At 39.6% G+C, this 16,925-nt stretch overlaps 1 protein-coding gene and 1 non-coding gene across 9 annotated transcripts in view; one reads left to right on the forward strand and one right to left on the reverse strand.

Annotated features, from left to right (window-relative positions):
* The window catches only part of GRIP1 (glutamate receptor interacting protein 1), a 615,139-nt gene that overhangs the window by 483,376 nt on the left and 114,838 nt on the right, over positions 1 to 16,925 (reverse strand). The window lies entirely within an intron of this gene.
* Positions 15,932 to 16,004, forward strand: TRNAA-UGC (transfer RNA alanine (anticodon UGC)). Its single transcript has one exon. It is a non-coding gene; the product is annotated as a tRNA-Ala (tRNA).

Raw genomic sequence — 16,925 nt, forward strand, 5'->3', positions numbered from 1 at the left:
TATCAACTATAAAGTAGCTACAGAAGCTCCTGCTAATTTTCCCACTTGCCTGCCATCGGAAAGAAAAGAGAATTAGAAAAAAAGGACCACTGTTTCCAAGAGCAGAAGTACAGAAAATTACTAAAATGAAATAAACTGCATTCATTTAAAACGTGTTTATTTTACCCTATCTTTTTTAGAACGGATGTAGCTGGTTTACATTTCATTTAGAAACCAACTGTTTATAAGAAGAGCCAAGAACTGTGAAATTCTCTTTGGGAAAGAATGAAGAAAACCAATTAATAAATACATAGAATAATCAGCAGTAAATACTTTTTTAATATACCCTGCTTCCCTGCCTCTAGAACACATTGGTAGCCCCAGAACAATTTACATGGTGCAAGGCTTGTCCTGGGGGAGACAAAAAAGAGGAGGCATCATTTTTTTCCTTGCCCTTCATTCCCCTCTAGAAATCATGACTCCATGCTCTCAAGACATCTTTACAATAGCAGCTATTTACATTAAACTTGTGAGAGAATTTCACATGGACCTAGCCAATGTCTAATTTTCATCTGAGGCTTCCAAATGTTGGGCGTACCACAGGAAATTCAGGGACAGAAAGGTGTAGCGAAGACTACAGTTGTTTTCAACATTCACTTTTCTTCCTTCCTTTTTTTTTTTTTTTTTTTTTGAAGTAAGTCCCTATATCGTTGTAGGTGACAATGTTCCTGGATCAAGAAAATAAAACCCTATAATTCCCAAACTCCCTTGTATTAAAGACTATCACAGATTTGAGCAAAAGTCATTGATTGGCTTCTGAAAAATGTTACAAAGGGAGCTGACTCAGTTGACAGCCTTTGCCTTTCTTCCTTTCTCCCTTCTGCTATTTGGAATGTGGGCATGATGGCCAGAAAGAACTCTAGCAGCTACCTTGTGAACAGAGGTGACCTTGAAGATGGAAAGCCCAAGAAGAATGGAGCAAAAAGATAGAAATAGCCAAGCCACTGACAGCAGTGTACACTTCTTTTGCCTAAGAGAAAAATCCACCTCTATCTTAAGTTCCTAGTATCTCAGGTGTCTACTACCAGCAGCTGAAACTAACTCAATTGATACAGTTATTAGAGACTATTTGATTTCCTTTCAAAGAAATTTGTCTTGCACCACTGTATATTATTTGGCCAATTGATACCACCACTAGTTGATGGTCCACAGCATTAACTGACTTCTCAGGAATGCCTGGCACTCTTTTCAGTCTCCACCATCATCTCACCCTCCTCCTTCCCAAGAGTTCTCCCAAATCTCTTCAATTTTCCACCAACCTCTACCCTCTTTTTAATTCCACTCAACTCTCAATGGACGATCTCATCTTTCACTTCAGAAAAAAACGTAGGAACCATCAGAGAAGAGCCAATACAGCTCCCCCGACCAAATCCACAAACAGGCTTGCGCTTATGAGTCACTATGGGTCAAGAGCCCAGTCTCTAGATTCAGAAAGACCAGGTTGGAACCCCATCCACTTGCTGAGAAATCTTGGGAAGATCCCTTACCCTGTCTAAATTTCACCTCCTCATCTACAAATGGAAATAATTGCATCTGCACTTTGCAAGCTTTTGAAAGGATGAAGCCAGATGAATTTTTAGCACACCATGCAGGGAACACAGGAAGCATTGAAACAAGGTTAGTTCATATTGTAATTAAGTCACAGTTGCCACAGTGCAAAGAGCCTCACACACAGGAGGCACATAATAAATATTTGCTGAATGAACTGTACCTTAAACAGATTCCATTCAAAATCCAGGGAAAGTCTCTAGAAAATAAAGTCCCATATTGCAGGTAGAGTGAAATAGATGTGTTCGTGTAACTTTTCCAGAGTTGCACCACCAGCCGACAGAGACCATCACATTCTCTGACTTCCTTTCATCTTCTCTAGGCAAAAAGCTTGGTATGGAAATGTGTTTGTCTGATTCTAACAGTGCTCTTATACTGGACTAGTTGAGAGGATGTTGAGAGGAATCACAAAGCAAAAGATGCCTAGCTCAGAAGAGAAGCTGGATAAAAGCTAGTAGAGCAAGACAAGGAGTTCTTCCTTCAAAATATGGATAAATTATGAGTGACGTTGTTTTAAAAGAAATGGTGAGGCTCACTTTCTGACAGATTTGGGGCACTTGGGAAGATAAGTAAATAAATCCACAGGGCTCTCTGAGTTCAAGAAACCATGCCAAAAGAATTTTTAAATTGCCATCCCGTCAGTTTTTTTTTTTTTAATAGCTAAGTTAAAGATCTATACATACACACTGATGCCAGTGAGTGACACCGAACGTGAGAGTACCAATGAGATGGACTTAGGGCAGGTCTCTGAGCTGCACGTAAAGGACCCAAGGTTGCCATGGGTTTGGTCAGGAATGACACTCTTGGAAATAATTATTTTGAAAAAGAAAGTAGAAGTACCTTCTCAAGTATGTGTGGTCTATGGGGAGTAGAATGCAATATCCCTCTTCTACCATGCAGAAGAGTGGATGAAGATGCATCACGTCTTCATTTGTCTGGGTCAGTTGGGGAGATGAAGAATGACAGGGAACCCTGGAGGATGTCCTCAAACCGTAGTGACTGTAGTCAAACCTGCTTGAGAAAATTTCTGAACAATAAGGAGACATAGCATGAAAGGAGGAGTTATAAATGAATAAATTGACTAAATGTATTAGACATTTTAATACAGGTGTAACGATAACAGAGATTCTAAGAGGTGAGCTGATAGACTCTCAACTAAAGCAGCAGTCCCAAAGGAACGCTTCCTCCTCAGTGTTAGCAAAGTCATCACCCTCCCCATGCACTTCAGAAGGAGTCACTGGGGAGTTTTCGTTTGAATTCTCAGTGTTATACAGTCAATGTTACCAGTTCCTCTGACAATGACTTCAGTCTTTTACATGTAATAATGTTCTCCACCACCTAAGGAGATTGTTACTTTAATTTTTTCCCCTTATTCCAAATGGCCCATTAGTGAAACAAAGGTCTATTCAAGACTTGCAAGCCCCCCACAGCTCGAAGCTAAGCTATTGCCTAAAATCAAACCTTGAAAAGAAGCCTGCTGCTCTCAATTCTCCTTCATTCCTCACATGGTTGAAGGACTGCAGTTTCGTGGAAAGCCAGAGTCCCAGTTCTGCCTCCCCACTCCCCAGCACTGAACAGCAGGCCATGACCCTGCTTGTCTGTGCTCAGGTTTTCCACCTATAGGATGGAAGAGTCTGATTTAATGGTCTTTCCAGTCCTTCCCAAATACACTGTCAAACTCTTCGATCTGATTTTAGACATCAATTTGCATAGTTGGTTTGCAGACCTTGAGGTTACATTAAGAAGGCAGTATGTTTGGGTGCAAAGTCTATGCCTGTGTGCTCCAAATAATCAGACTTGGTTGACATGGAATACTGAGTCAAAGCACATTTCACTAGGTTACATTTTTCCATTAGAAATATCACTCACCATCAAAATCAGAAAACACTAACATCACAAATCACACCAATAAAAGCAGAAAAAAAACGCAGGAAGGCACAGTTGAATATTAACTATCTAACGATAATATTCTTGTCAATCTGTTTAGAAAGCTCACTATTCATTCACTCATTCATTCTTTCATTTTTTTTACTTGGTGTATACTATGTGTCAAGTGCTGTGCTAAATATTCCACATGCAATGGTTCTTTTTAAAAGCATTCTCCGGTATAGATATTACCAAACATTATGTCAAAGTCTCAGCGCCTCCCTGACATCAGAACTCCTCTTTACATGCTAACACCCTCCGAGTGAGAAGGAATTAGTTCACCTCCTCAGACTTCTCACCTTACAGCACCTGAGCTTCTGTTGTACACACCTCTGTTATTCCACTACCCTTTCCAAAATCATTAATGATTCGGGCTCTCATAAACATTATTCCAATAAAAATGTGTGGCGTGCTCAGCATGTGTCAGGCAGTGTGTTCGGTGTTAGACATACGCAGTGGACGAAGCAGCGGAGAAGCCCCTGCTCCCACAGAGCTGGTTAAAGGTCAGTAAGATCAGTAAGATGTGTCCTACGCTCTTGGTCAGTCCCACAGCTATTATTTGTTTATGTGACTACCCAGTGGGTTTCAGTTCTTAAAACATGGTAGGAACTGGGTAAACATTTTCTAAATGAACGATTTCAGTCCTTCTCTGTCTCTGTTCACCAGAAGGACACTGCTGCTCCACCGAACTTGGCTACCACCAGTAAAAAACAAATCAGAACTCATTATTAAAACATCTTTAGTCATTTCTATACACTCCCACCTTACAGGAGTGGTTGCCATCTAGTGCCCACCCTCCCTTCCTCTTTCCTAATGGAGCCATGATTTAGTTCAGGTTTCCCCCTCTCAGTGCAGCCCACAGTTCTCAGGGGAAGAAGATCCCATCCCCGGATCCGAGGCTGAGTCTACACAGCCTGTTCTTCCCATGATCACCTCATTTGCCTTAGTGTTGACAGTTCAGAAGTATGCACATAACCCAAGTCAACCAATCAGACCAGAGGGAAGGATTTTTAGTCTTTGGCTGGAGAAGAAGCCCTTTCTTCCACTATAATCAGGGACAAGTGCTGGTAGTGGTGACAATGATCTTGTGACCGTGGTGAAAACCAGCTTGAGAAAAAGGTGACACAGAGAAGAGGGTAGAGCTTAGATGCTAGAAAAGTGGGGTCGGACTGCCCAACTCCTAGCTTCCAATTATGTGTGATAATATACCTGTTTATTGTTTATGCCAGTTTAAGTGGGGAGTTCTGTTACTTGTAGTTACTTACAGTATCTTGATGTAATCTTTTGGAAGCTATCGGCTGAAATCTTGATTAGGAGAGAAAAACTATGCTTTTAGAATACATGGATGTGTTCAAATGTAAACTCAGACCAGATGGGCGGTTATCTCCTTGAAGACCCAGCTGTAATGTAAGGCATCCCTGATTATTGCTGTAAAGTCAAAACAACATTTACCACAAATACTTTATAAGGGTCTTTTCTCTCTCTCTCAATTCGATGTTTAATAACCTTGATGTTTGATTTTAGAGTTCTTTTGTAAATTGAGAAGGTGTTCCCTTAAGTTAAAAGCGACATAAAACAATATACATGGGATCATGCATTCACTCATTCATTCATTCATTCATTCATAGAGAGGAAAAAGTTAACAAAGGATGGATCTTCAAGGATGAAGAACTTTTAAAAGAATCATGGTCATAGAATCACAGCTGGAAAAAAAACCTTAGAGAGCGTTTAGATTAATGCTTTCTAAACTTTTCCAATGAAATCCATGAGTGAAGTGTTTTTATGTGTATGGAAATCATGTCTACAGTGGCCTGTCAAAAGCATGAAATATCTTTGACATTTGACTTTTTAATCTTAGAAATGCAAAGGAATTTTATGTTCCTGTGCAGAATATTATTCACATATAATTTTTCCCACACCCTTAGTGAAATTAATAGCCTAGGGAGAACAGTGTCTATACTCTGTCTGTGGGTAGACCTCACTGACACACCACTGTATATCCTCAGGGGCAGATGGTATGTTTAACCAACCATGACCCTCATGTCACAGATCAGACGACTGAGGCCAAGAGAGGTTAGATAACTTGACCAAAGTTCTTAAGATCTTATGGGCAGAGCTGAGAACAGAATCAAGCTCACTCTAACTTCCAAGACCAGTACTCTCTCCAAATGCTTCTTTGGATCTTGGTATGAAAATAAGAACAACCCAAAGTAGAAGTTCAGCTACAGCTCTAACCAATTTCCTGAGGCTATGGGTCCTATCCTGAACATGCCCGGCCTCAGTGCCTTTGCACTCACTATGACTTTCTCTGGAAGGCTCTTAAGACTCCCTTCATTGCTGGCTTCATCCCAGCATTCCTGTCTCAGCTTAAATGTCACCACTTTACAAAAGAAGCCTTGTCTGACCACCTTATCTAAAGTGGTCCTCCCACCCTCAGTTATGCACTACCATATTGATCTGATGTGGTTCCGTCATAGGATATATCACAATATGAAATTATCTTGTTTATGTATTTGTTCCCTTTCTGGTTCCCTCCCTCTTGAACATAAGGAACAGACCTCTTCTGTCTTGTGCATTGCTCACACCCAAACTGGGGGTTTGCACACAGAAGATACTTGAAAAGTATCTTTTAATCATAAATGAGTACTCTATGCTGTCCCACCTCTCTCTTTTTCCGAGCTGCCACTCTCCTGCAATGCCTTTCCTCCTTCACCTTTGCCTGCACAAGTATTATCCATTCTAAGGACAAGTCAACTCTTACTTCTTTTAGGAAGTCTCCTCTAAATCTATTTACCCGACTAGCTAGTGAGGACATTGAAAACAGGAAACCTGCCTTAATCACGTTTATATTCTCAATCCTAACGTGGGGTGGGGGGAGACTTTGATCCCAGCCCTTCCCTCCTGCCACCTGCTCATTTGCTTTTCTCATCCCAGTGCACTTCTCCTCTGTGTTCTGGAAGATCATTTTAAGGTTATCCTATGCATGATTGATTACATTTTCCATTATGTCAATTCTGTTCTCTAAGTACTCCATTGCAAATTTTAATTCTATCATTTCATTTGTTTATTTTTCCCCCTTGCCTTCTTTTCCTCATGCCATCCAGGTTCTCTCTTTTCACCTCGAAGCATTCTTTCCTTGGACATTAGGCACTTTCAGTGAGCTTCTGTTTCTCTGTAGTCAACGTAGGATAACTGTGTTATTTACAACAGCATTTTACACTATTTCTTGTAATAAGTTATTTTCAGAAGAACTCTCTTCTTCTGATTCTTCAACTTGGTGCTTCTTCCCCTTAACTGCATTATTACTTTATGGGCCCCAAACATAAGGGTTCCTCTGTTTGCATCCCTAGAAGGAGGGGAGTTCTATCCAGACCCATATACTGATCAAACAAGTGATTCAGAGAGCTCTTACCCCTCCTCACTGTCTGCCAGGGAGCAGGTCTAATCCTGGATGTAAAGCAAAGGAAAGACAGGTGTGCCAGATCTCTCCTAGCTCCAAGAATCTAGTCTAATTTAGAGCATCTCTTAGGGACCTAGGTAGGATCTTCTCCCACATCTATCAAATGATGGAGTTCAGAAGTACAGGAAAAACTGCAACCACCAGCGTGCATGGGGTGAAATATTTTCTAAGATGCACTGCATTCTTCCCCCAGCCCCCTCTACACTGTGTTCCACCCTATTGTCTTCTGAATGTATTGCCTTCAAATGGATACAGAAAGTTGGGGGAACAGAATTTCAGCCTCTTCACAGGAAATAGAGTAAAAGAAAAAAGCAGGGGGCCAAGAATTGAACCTTACAATTTGCTAAATTTAAGGACTGGAAGAAGAGAGAGAGAAACAGCAGTCCAAGAGCTAGACAACAGCCATGCCACGTCATGGAGACGACCAGAGGCAGACGGAAGGAAGGCTGAAATACTGCAAAGAGGTGACCATCGGCGCCAGTGATTTCATCAAGGAAAGAGAATGAATACTGCATGATTAGGAGGTCCCTGACATCCTTGGACTTTTCAGAAGAATAACAAAGAAGATCACTCTGGCAGGTGATGAAGCAATGAATAGAATGATAAAGAAAGGAAAACCAGGATATGCTGGTTGAGAAAGACTGACAGTGAAATACAGGGGAGAAATAGGTAGTTGCTGTCTACTTCAATATTGTAGCAGAGATGTTAAAATCTGCAAGCACCGTTTAAACCTCTAAGTAAAAATAATTGGCCTAATTGCCTTTTTTTGCTTTGGGGAAGACTATCTCAAGTTTATGAAATAGTGACAGTAACCATACATACATCCTTTTTTAAATAAAGGGGCACAGGTGGGATGAGAGGAGAGAATTCAACCCCAGAAATTATAAATCTGAGAACAATAGATAAAATACTGGTAAGGAAAGGCTCCACAATTTTTCTAACACTGTATCTAATACCTTCTTCCTTAACTCTACTACATACCATGGAATTTTTGGACCCCCCATTTTGGTATTTTATAAATCGTTGTAAGGCCCCAATATTGACTACAGGTTATACGCCAAGTTCTGAAGGCTTCTTACAACTAAATAAAACAGTGAACCTGTATGATTTGATGGCTAGACATTATCACACTCATTGAATACAAAGATTATAACAGAAGAAAAGTGAAATTCTCTTGAATGGTGTTTAAAATAAATGTATTTTTATAGGTAAGAAAAAAGTCATTAAACGTTACCTTTCATAGCTTGCATGCTGAGAGCATCAAAGATCTATTCTTTTCAAACACAACCCAGCAAGACTAAGTGATATCTTACAGGCTCCTGGTCTCAAGCAAATTTGGTAAAGGCAGTGGAACCCAGGAACCAGGAGTACTGTCTCAGCTCTGATTTCAACCCCAAAGAGCACCTCAGGAAGATTCCATCCATCCATGAGCAACCAAGCACAAGCTAGCAGACATCCACCCCATTCATCTAACCAGCGATTAGCGCTTAATTGCTTTTACTTCATTAGTCATTTGAGAAACCTGACAAATCGGAAACTCTACCACTCTAAGAACTAATCCCTGCCCTGGAAAGGAATTCTCAGAATCACCTGCCAGCTGCTTAAATATTTTAATTTTTAAAAAGGGATTCCCTCAAGCAAGCATCCTTTGAGGACTCCTATGTGCCAGCTCTAAAACGGAAGCAAATGGGTCACTTATCTGGACACCAACACTGAACTGAGTCTCTCCGTCATGTGAGCAGAAGTGTAAAGATTATATATACTAAGAAACAATATCCAAGGGGCTCAAGGGGCTAAAATCAGACGGAGAAAAAAGACTCACAGATTACCAATGTGGTTTCATGACAGTAAACCAACCAAGGGATGATATTATTCTTCTAGGTGACAACTTCCATTTTTATTAAACATCTTTTCTGTGTGCGACATCTTTTGGCCTTTGGTCTAAGTTTTCTTCTGGATACTGGGCTTGCTGACTGAGCATAAGTTTCCAAAGCAAACTACCTTTTGATGATCCTTTCTAACCATTTTCTTAAGTACAGTCGACAGAAATGGAGGCTAGCACCACTTTTCCAAGTCTTATGCCAATACAAAGGCGTGACTAAGACTGTCCCTCTTCCCTGAGGAGCTGCACAGGAGTTCGAGATCATCAACATGTTAATTATCCAGAGAAATCTATAACATAAGATGAGATCACTTGTGTGTAATTAAACTAAAAATAAATTCTGTCTTATATTGTATGGAAATGGCTGCCTGCACTTTCCCCACACATAACTCTAGTCTGAGGATAAAATCAGCTTTAGCATTTTGAGTTTGAAATCCACTGATCCTACAAAAACACATATCTATTACTTAACTTCTTCCTCTACACAGTTTAACCAGGATATACATCTTAATTTCTGCATATTCAGTTCTTTCAACAAAAATTAATTGAAAAATTAATTGGTCTATGAGCCGGCTGCTATTATAGGCTCTGAGGACATTATGGAAGGAGATGTCATGAAGAAAATGACATCTCTACCTTCATGGAAATTACACGGCGTTTACATTTCAGGGGATGGATATATAAATGTACCACCTACATACACAGTACAGCAACGTTTCCATCAAAGTGAAATATGCTTTCCTTCTGAAATCAGGGAACATTTGAATAGTGTCAAGTATCTGAACAAGTCACTAAGTAACTTTTATTCTGCCCAGTATTAAACCATAGTTCAGACCTAAATTTTAGTGTATTTGCATGACATTCCATGGGCTTTTTTTTTTTTGTTCTCCCTTGCATAAGTTACCTTTAATAGAGGAATTCTTTTTCAGCTTTAACCCCACCAACCTCCCCCAGCAGCATTACTCATGCTCCCAAAGTGTACTAAAAATGTTCTCTTGCAGCTTGCATTCTGATGAGGGCACCTTGTTTTCAATGGTACTTTCTCGTCCTTGATCTCATCTTTGAAAAGATCTCCGAAGTCTCCTTAATGCGGCACACAGTCTGACCACTTCTTTCCTCTTCAGCTCACTTCTGACAACTCACTTTATAGTCCACAGAATGGCTTTTGCTTCTCAAACAGGGTGCACTCCATCGCACCTCTAGGCCTTTCCTCCTGCTTTGCACGCTGCCTGCAATAGGCTTTGGGCCACACTCTTTCACAGGCAAAAGGCTTACTCATCCTTGAATACTTAGTTCAGACACTACCTCCTCCAAGGAACTTTCTCTGACCCTTGCATCTCTACTCCCTGGGGGTTCTTTAAATTCTACTCCTCTCTGCTTACACAATACATATGAAAGAACCACAGTAACTGAACTGCTCCCGCTGGATTATAATCATCCAGAAGCCTACCAAAAAGAGGAGATGAAGTTTTGGTCATGTTTGTGGACCAGTGTCTTAAACAGTGCCCTCCGTATGCCAGACACTAAAAAACATGTTTTCCAAATAAACACTTTTTAATTTTAAAAACATGCTTCAATACATTTTTAACAGTAAAAACAGCAAGTGACAAAAACTTGTGAAATTACCAAGTCCCTGAAACCAAAGAATATTTCTTAACTTGGTCCAATGTTTTTCTCCTTTTTCAACACAAGCTGTCTATTTATTTAGCTTTTTGTTTTAACTGGATAGTAAACCCAAGGAAATGCTTGTTTAAACTTGAAAAATCCTATAGGGATGGTGGAAGTTCATGGAGGAAACACAGTAAGCAACTGAACAAATATCTGTTGTGAGATTTACCCTCTGCCCAGGAGACACCAGAAAGAACTTCATTAGCAAAGATCTTCCATCACCTATGAGGTAATGAAAGGGGAATTGCCAAAGCCCTCAAGTCAAAGAGTGGGTGACATCAACTTTATCCTGAGTAATTTAAAGCCATCTGCAATGCCATGTCCTCCAGAAGGGGCCCAGACGAAAATCAGGAGTTAACCATGCTTCCTTTAGGGTTCTTTTCTACCCTTAACAGCTGCCCCTCCAACAAAAAGATGAACTTGAGCTTTGGCTGTTGAGGTTCCCTTCACTGTGAGGATTTTTTTTTTTTTTTGGCCCCATTAGTTGCTACTTTCTTATTTCTGAGCCAGCTATCTTTGTAGTAAAATTCTTAAGTCAAGTAGGTTTTGAATTTCTGTCTGTGGTATAAAAGAGAATGTAGAATAAAGAATGTTTTTATCCTGGGTTCCTGGGAGGGAGCTTCCAAACTTGGAACTGCCCAAGTGACAGGAGTGTCTTTGTTATTCATGGTAGGTCCTAAGACCACACCTGAATTTATGGTAATAAAGCAACTCAAGGTGGGCCCCTAGAGAGGTTCCGGATGGGGGCCCCCCCGCAGTGCTAGAGAGAACAATTCTGTGACTGGAAGTGTGGACTTTGAGCCCCATCAAACAGCCCGATCTCTGGGAGGGAAGAGGGGCTAAGGATTAAGTTCAAGCATATGGCCAATGATTCGATCAATCACACCTATGCAATGAAGCCCCAGTAAAACCTCTGGACACCAAGGCTTTGGGGAGCTTCCTGGTAGATAAACAAATTGATGAGTCTGGAGGGCAACCTGTCCTGATCTAAGGAGGGAACACTTGAAAGCTCTGTGTTCAAGACCCTTCCAGGTCTTACTCTACATGTCTCTTCAGGTGGCTGGTTCTGATAAGCAGCCTTTATAATAAAACTAAACATGTAAACTTAGTGCTTTCCTTAGTCCTGTAGGTCATTCAAGTGAATTATCAACCCAAGGGGGTTGTAGGAACTTCTGAATTTGTAGGCAGTTGGTCAGCACTGCAAGTGGCATCAAGACCCCCGCCCCTCAAACTTGCAGCTGCCCTCTGCAGGAGGCAGTTGCAGTATTACACTGTTTCAGCATGGTAACTACACAATTACCATATTTATTCAGCATTAAAAAATGTCAGGCCTGGAGTCAGAGGTCCTGCGTCCAGGATCTAACCTGCCCTTTAACAAGCTGGTGATCCTGGACAAGCCACGTAACTGTTCTGAGTGTCAGTTTTCTCCTTAGTAAGTGAAGGAGTTGGAGTCAGTAGTGGCTTCTGCTATTTCCGTCCATACTGTTCTCATTAGACCTCCTTTTGGAGAAGCCAGTGATTGCTTTTCCCTCTGGGTGATTGTCCTCTACAGGCTCCTCTTATTAGCAACAGCTCGCAGACAGGTTTGAGGCCTCTGTATTTGCTATTCCCTCTTCCTGGAACACTCCTCCCCCAGATAGCCGCCTGACTTACTGCCTAAATTTCTCCAAAGCTTTTCTGCACATGTCATTTCTCTGTTGATCCCTGGTGGCCATGTCATCTACAGTTTCAACCCCCACTCCCAACACTTGGCCACCCCCTTCTCTGCTTTATTTTACTCCATGGCATTTATCATTAAGGAACATACTATATACGACAATGGCTTCTCGTCTATTTTCTCAGTAGAACGTAAGCTTGATAAAGGCAAGGATCTCTGCTGTGTGTCTATTGCTTTATCTTCAGCATCTAGTACAGTGAACGACAAATACACAGTATGTGCTTAATAAATATTTCAGATGGGCCAATGATTAGCTTTTCTGAGATCTGGTAGCCACGGCAGCTTAGTTAGGTAATCCACAGGCTCATACCTGAAATAACTGTAAAAATGATTCCCCCACAATTCAACAAGACTAGGAGGGAAAGCGTGATGATAGGCAACAACAAAATGCTAGGAAGTGCAGTCATAGAAAGGAACTGCGAAGGTTAAGAGATTTGGGGATAATAATAAGGATCAAGGAACAGAGATGATGGTGATGAGTGGAGATAGGGCATTGGGAGATGGTGAGACCACAGAATCTTCAAAGATGGTGACAGGGAAAGGAATGGGGGAAACTGTACAGTAGCTGATGCTACTCTAATTCCAAAAAGTGCTTATGGTCACAGCGCAGATTATGAAAAACAGGTGGTATAAGAGAAGGGCTCTGAAATACTGAGAAACTGCAGGGGAACAATAGTTTAAACCAGATGTCCAGTACAGTGGCTGCTGGACACAAGAGGCTATTAAGCACTTGGAATGCTGCTACTCTGAATTGAAATGTGTTTAGGAAAGTGTGAAATGAACGCCAGATTTCAAAGCTTTAGTACAAATAAAATGATGTAACATATATCATTTAAAATTTTTACATTAGTTACATGTTTAAATGATAATTTTTGGATATATTAGATGAAATAAAATTAATTTCATCTATTTTTTGCCTTTTTAATATGGCTAAAGGAACATTTAAGACACGAGGATCCAGAGGAAGCTCTAGTTTGAAAAGATACATGCACCCCAACATTCACAGCAGCACTATTTACAACAGCCAAGACATGGAAGCAACCTAAATGTCCCTCAACAGATGACTGGATAAAAAGTTATGAGATTATATATATATAATGAAATATTAACTCAGCCATAAAAAGGAATAAAATAATGTCATTTACAGCAATGTGGATGGACCTGCAGATCATCAATCTAAGTGAAGTAAGCCAGAAAGAGAAAGAAAAATACCATATCACTTATATGTGGAATCTTAAAAAATGACACAGATGAATTTATTTACAAAAGAGAAACACACTCACAGACATAGAAAACAAACTTATGGCTACCAAAGTGGGAAAAGGGATGGGAAGGGTTAAATTGGGAGTTTGAGATTTACAGATACTGACTGCTATACATAAAATAGATAAATAATAAGTTTCTTCTGTATAGCACAGGGAACTCTATCCAACAGCTTGTAGTAACCTATAATGAAAAAGAATATAAAAAGGAATATATGTATATATATGTATGACTGAAACAGTATGCTGTACACCAGAAATTGATGCAACACAGTAAACTTACTATACTTCAATTTAAAAGTAAAATAATGACATATGAGGGTGAGTAGTATATTTCTATTGGGAGCATTTGTCAACTGTCCAAGGGGTATATGAAAAACTTTGCAGGTCTGTTATCAGCCCCTAAGAATCTGGAAAAATGAGACAAAATGTGGCCTCCATTAGAGAAGTTTGCTAAAGAAGCAGTGTCATCAGGGGAAAGCAGACTTCCAACAGCAGGGAGGAAAGTAAAAATGGTTATTTGATAGAGGTGTTAGCTGATGCCACTGTGGTAATCATATTGCAATATCCAAGTGTATCAAATCAATATTCTATACACCTTATACTTACACAGTGTTGTATGTCAATGATATCCCAACTGAAAAAAATAAAAAAGTAAAATAAGCATAGCCCATGTGTCACAGGCAGGTTAGCAGATTAAATCACAGGAGAGGTAGGGACTTTGAAATTCACCTAATCCATGCTAGTTTCAAAGCTGACAGCATTTTCTTTAATCAAGACCAACTTCTTTTAGAGGTATGAGGTGGATGAATAATCATCCTATTAAAATATGGTCAATCAGCAAATATTCATTAAGGATTTAATATATCATAGGCTCTAGGGATCTAAAAATAAATAAATTCCTGGCCACAAAGTGTTCTCAGACTAGTAGGAGGGACAGGTATATAAAAATAGATAAATTCCAATAAATATCCTGGCAAACACAGTAACTGAGTGTAAACTAGGCCCTGAGGTCAGAGCCGAGAGCAAGATGTACACAGTTTAAGTCCCGTGTGCTGTTTCCACTGGGGCATGAGCTGTAGAAATAGCCCATTCAGCACAATTCTAATTCTAGCTACAAAAGGGTTATGCCTTCTTTTACTTAAAAACTTCAAAACTTTCGATTAGGGAAAAAATGTATTTTCCATAAGACTTTTACAGACAAAAAGGAAAATAACTGATAGTTTATAAATGTACTCCACTGTCTCTCATTTAAACTATAATTATACTCCATTCAAAAACTTTAAAAATGCCAACTTACCTTCTGCAATATTATTTTCAGAAGTCTTTATATAAAACAAAATATGCACCTAACTGCTACCTGTTTTCCCGATCTTAAGATGCCAGATAATTACAAAAGAGAGTCTTTCTTTCATTTGTCCTGATTTCTTTCAAAACACAAACTACAGTTTTTTTGGTATAATTAGTTCCTAAAAGGTATAATATGAAAGGAAAAATCTCCTTAGTAGAAACAAACCAGCCTGTCAGACCCTTTTGGTTCTTCTTGTCATCCTTCAAAGGCACCACATCAAGGTGAAGATGACTTCTAATAACAACTGGTGTGCACATCTGTGCCTGTGTGTTTGGGGGCGTTGGAGTGTATGCATGTGTATTTGGGCAAGAACTGACCATCTCTGAACATGCCCATGACAGAAAGAGAGGCAATGGACAGTAGAATCAGAAAAATCTGGATCCAACTCTCACCTCTACGGCTTATTAAGTTAAGAATCTTGAAAATGTTAACCACTTCTCAGACCTTCAATTTCATCACCAAGATCATGGAACTAATCTACTATATGCCCCCAGCGTTGTGAAAATTAAATGAACAATTTGGCAAACAGGAGGTCCTCAGTAAGTGTTCATTCTCTAATCCTTTTCCTTCCCTACAAACCCCAGTGCCCCTTCCAACCTGGCTGTGGCCACCTACCCCAAAAAGAATGACAAAACTATATCTATCAGCATAGTAGGTATCCCTCTCCTAAAGGTATGGATTCATCAGTGACAGCTGTCAACCACACCCTGTGTATTAAAGTGAAAGAACATGGTTCCAGAATAAAAACGTCATTAATTTCTATAAAAATTAACTGCTTGAAGACTTCCTAGTAAAATTAACCCAAGCTAATTGAATAGTCCTTAAAGAGCAGGAAAACCATTAGGACCAACCCAGACTATTGATTCAGTTTCTACAAAGTTCAAAAGCAAATTATAGAAAGTTGTGATGAGAATCTCCTTATCAGCATGAATAAAGGTTCATAAGCTTCACGCACTAAAGTCTAACAATCTCAAATTCAGTAGAAGAACAATGTCTTAAAATAACCCTAAGAGGGTGTGTTTTTATCAGAAAAATTACCTACTTTAAATCCTCTGTAAAAAGAAAGAAGACATGGGTGGGAGAGTATAGTTCAGTGGTAGAGTGCATGCTTTGCATGCATGAGGTCCTGGGTTTGATCCCCAGTACCTCCATTAAATAAAAATAAAAATAAAATAATAATGATAAATAAACCAAAGTATTTCTCCCCCCCAAAAAGCAAAAGTTAAAAAAAGAAATAAGATGTAAATTTATTTTTTATTTAGTAAAGCTTTCCATTTTTTTGATAGTAAATTCCCCCCCCCCTTTTTTTGAGTAAGTACAGTTTCCACAAAAATTTCCTAGGAAAAATAAAAATGCATTTGATTAAAAGAAATCACAATGCTGAGTACAGTCTTCAGTAAATAGAACCCCTAACAAATGTGCAGGAAATGACAGACAAGCAGAAAAGTACGCCATAACATATTACAACATGACTATATATCAAATCATGTAATTTTTTAAAATTTCATTTAGGATAGATAGATATTTTTAAACCAATTATGTGGGTGAGGAGGACCAGAGAGGGTGAGTGACTTGCCCAAGGTCACACTTCCTAAATGGACCAGAACCCAAATCAACTGATTCCTTTGTCAACCTTTAAAAATCTTAGTGTTAGAACAGCCCCATGGAGGTTAATCAGTTTCAGTCTCCCAGGGCACACAGGAATCCTACCAATAACATTCTTGACATGTGGTTATTTGGTCTCTATTTAAAAGTTCAAATGGCTCGTTCCTTTTATAAGGTCACTGTTGCCATTTCTGAAATGTCTTCTTTACAATGAATCTAAATCTTCTCCCCAGTTATTTTTATCCTTTGGTCCTGAGCTACACTGCATAAATCTAACCACTTCCCTTCCCGAAAAGAGCTGGTCCTCTAAAGCTTTCTGTATTTCAAAGCCAAACATCCCTTCCACCCACATGGTTTTACTGTTAGGTGCTGCACTGGGCATCACCAAGGTACCATGTCTAAAAGTCCTTGCTCATTTCTACCTTCTCGTTTCCTCCTGCTTTTTGATTTTCATTTCGTAACATCCC

This window comes from Camelus bactrianus, chromosome 12 (genome assembly GCF_048773025.1).
Source record: "Camelus bactrianus isolate YW-2024 breed Bactrian camel chromosome 12, ASM4877302v1, whole genome shotgun sequence".
NCBI lineage: Eukaryota > Metazoa > Chordata > Mammalia > Artiodactyla > Camelidae > Camelus > Camelus bactrianus.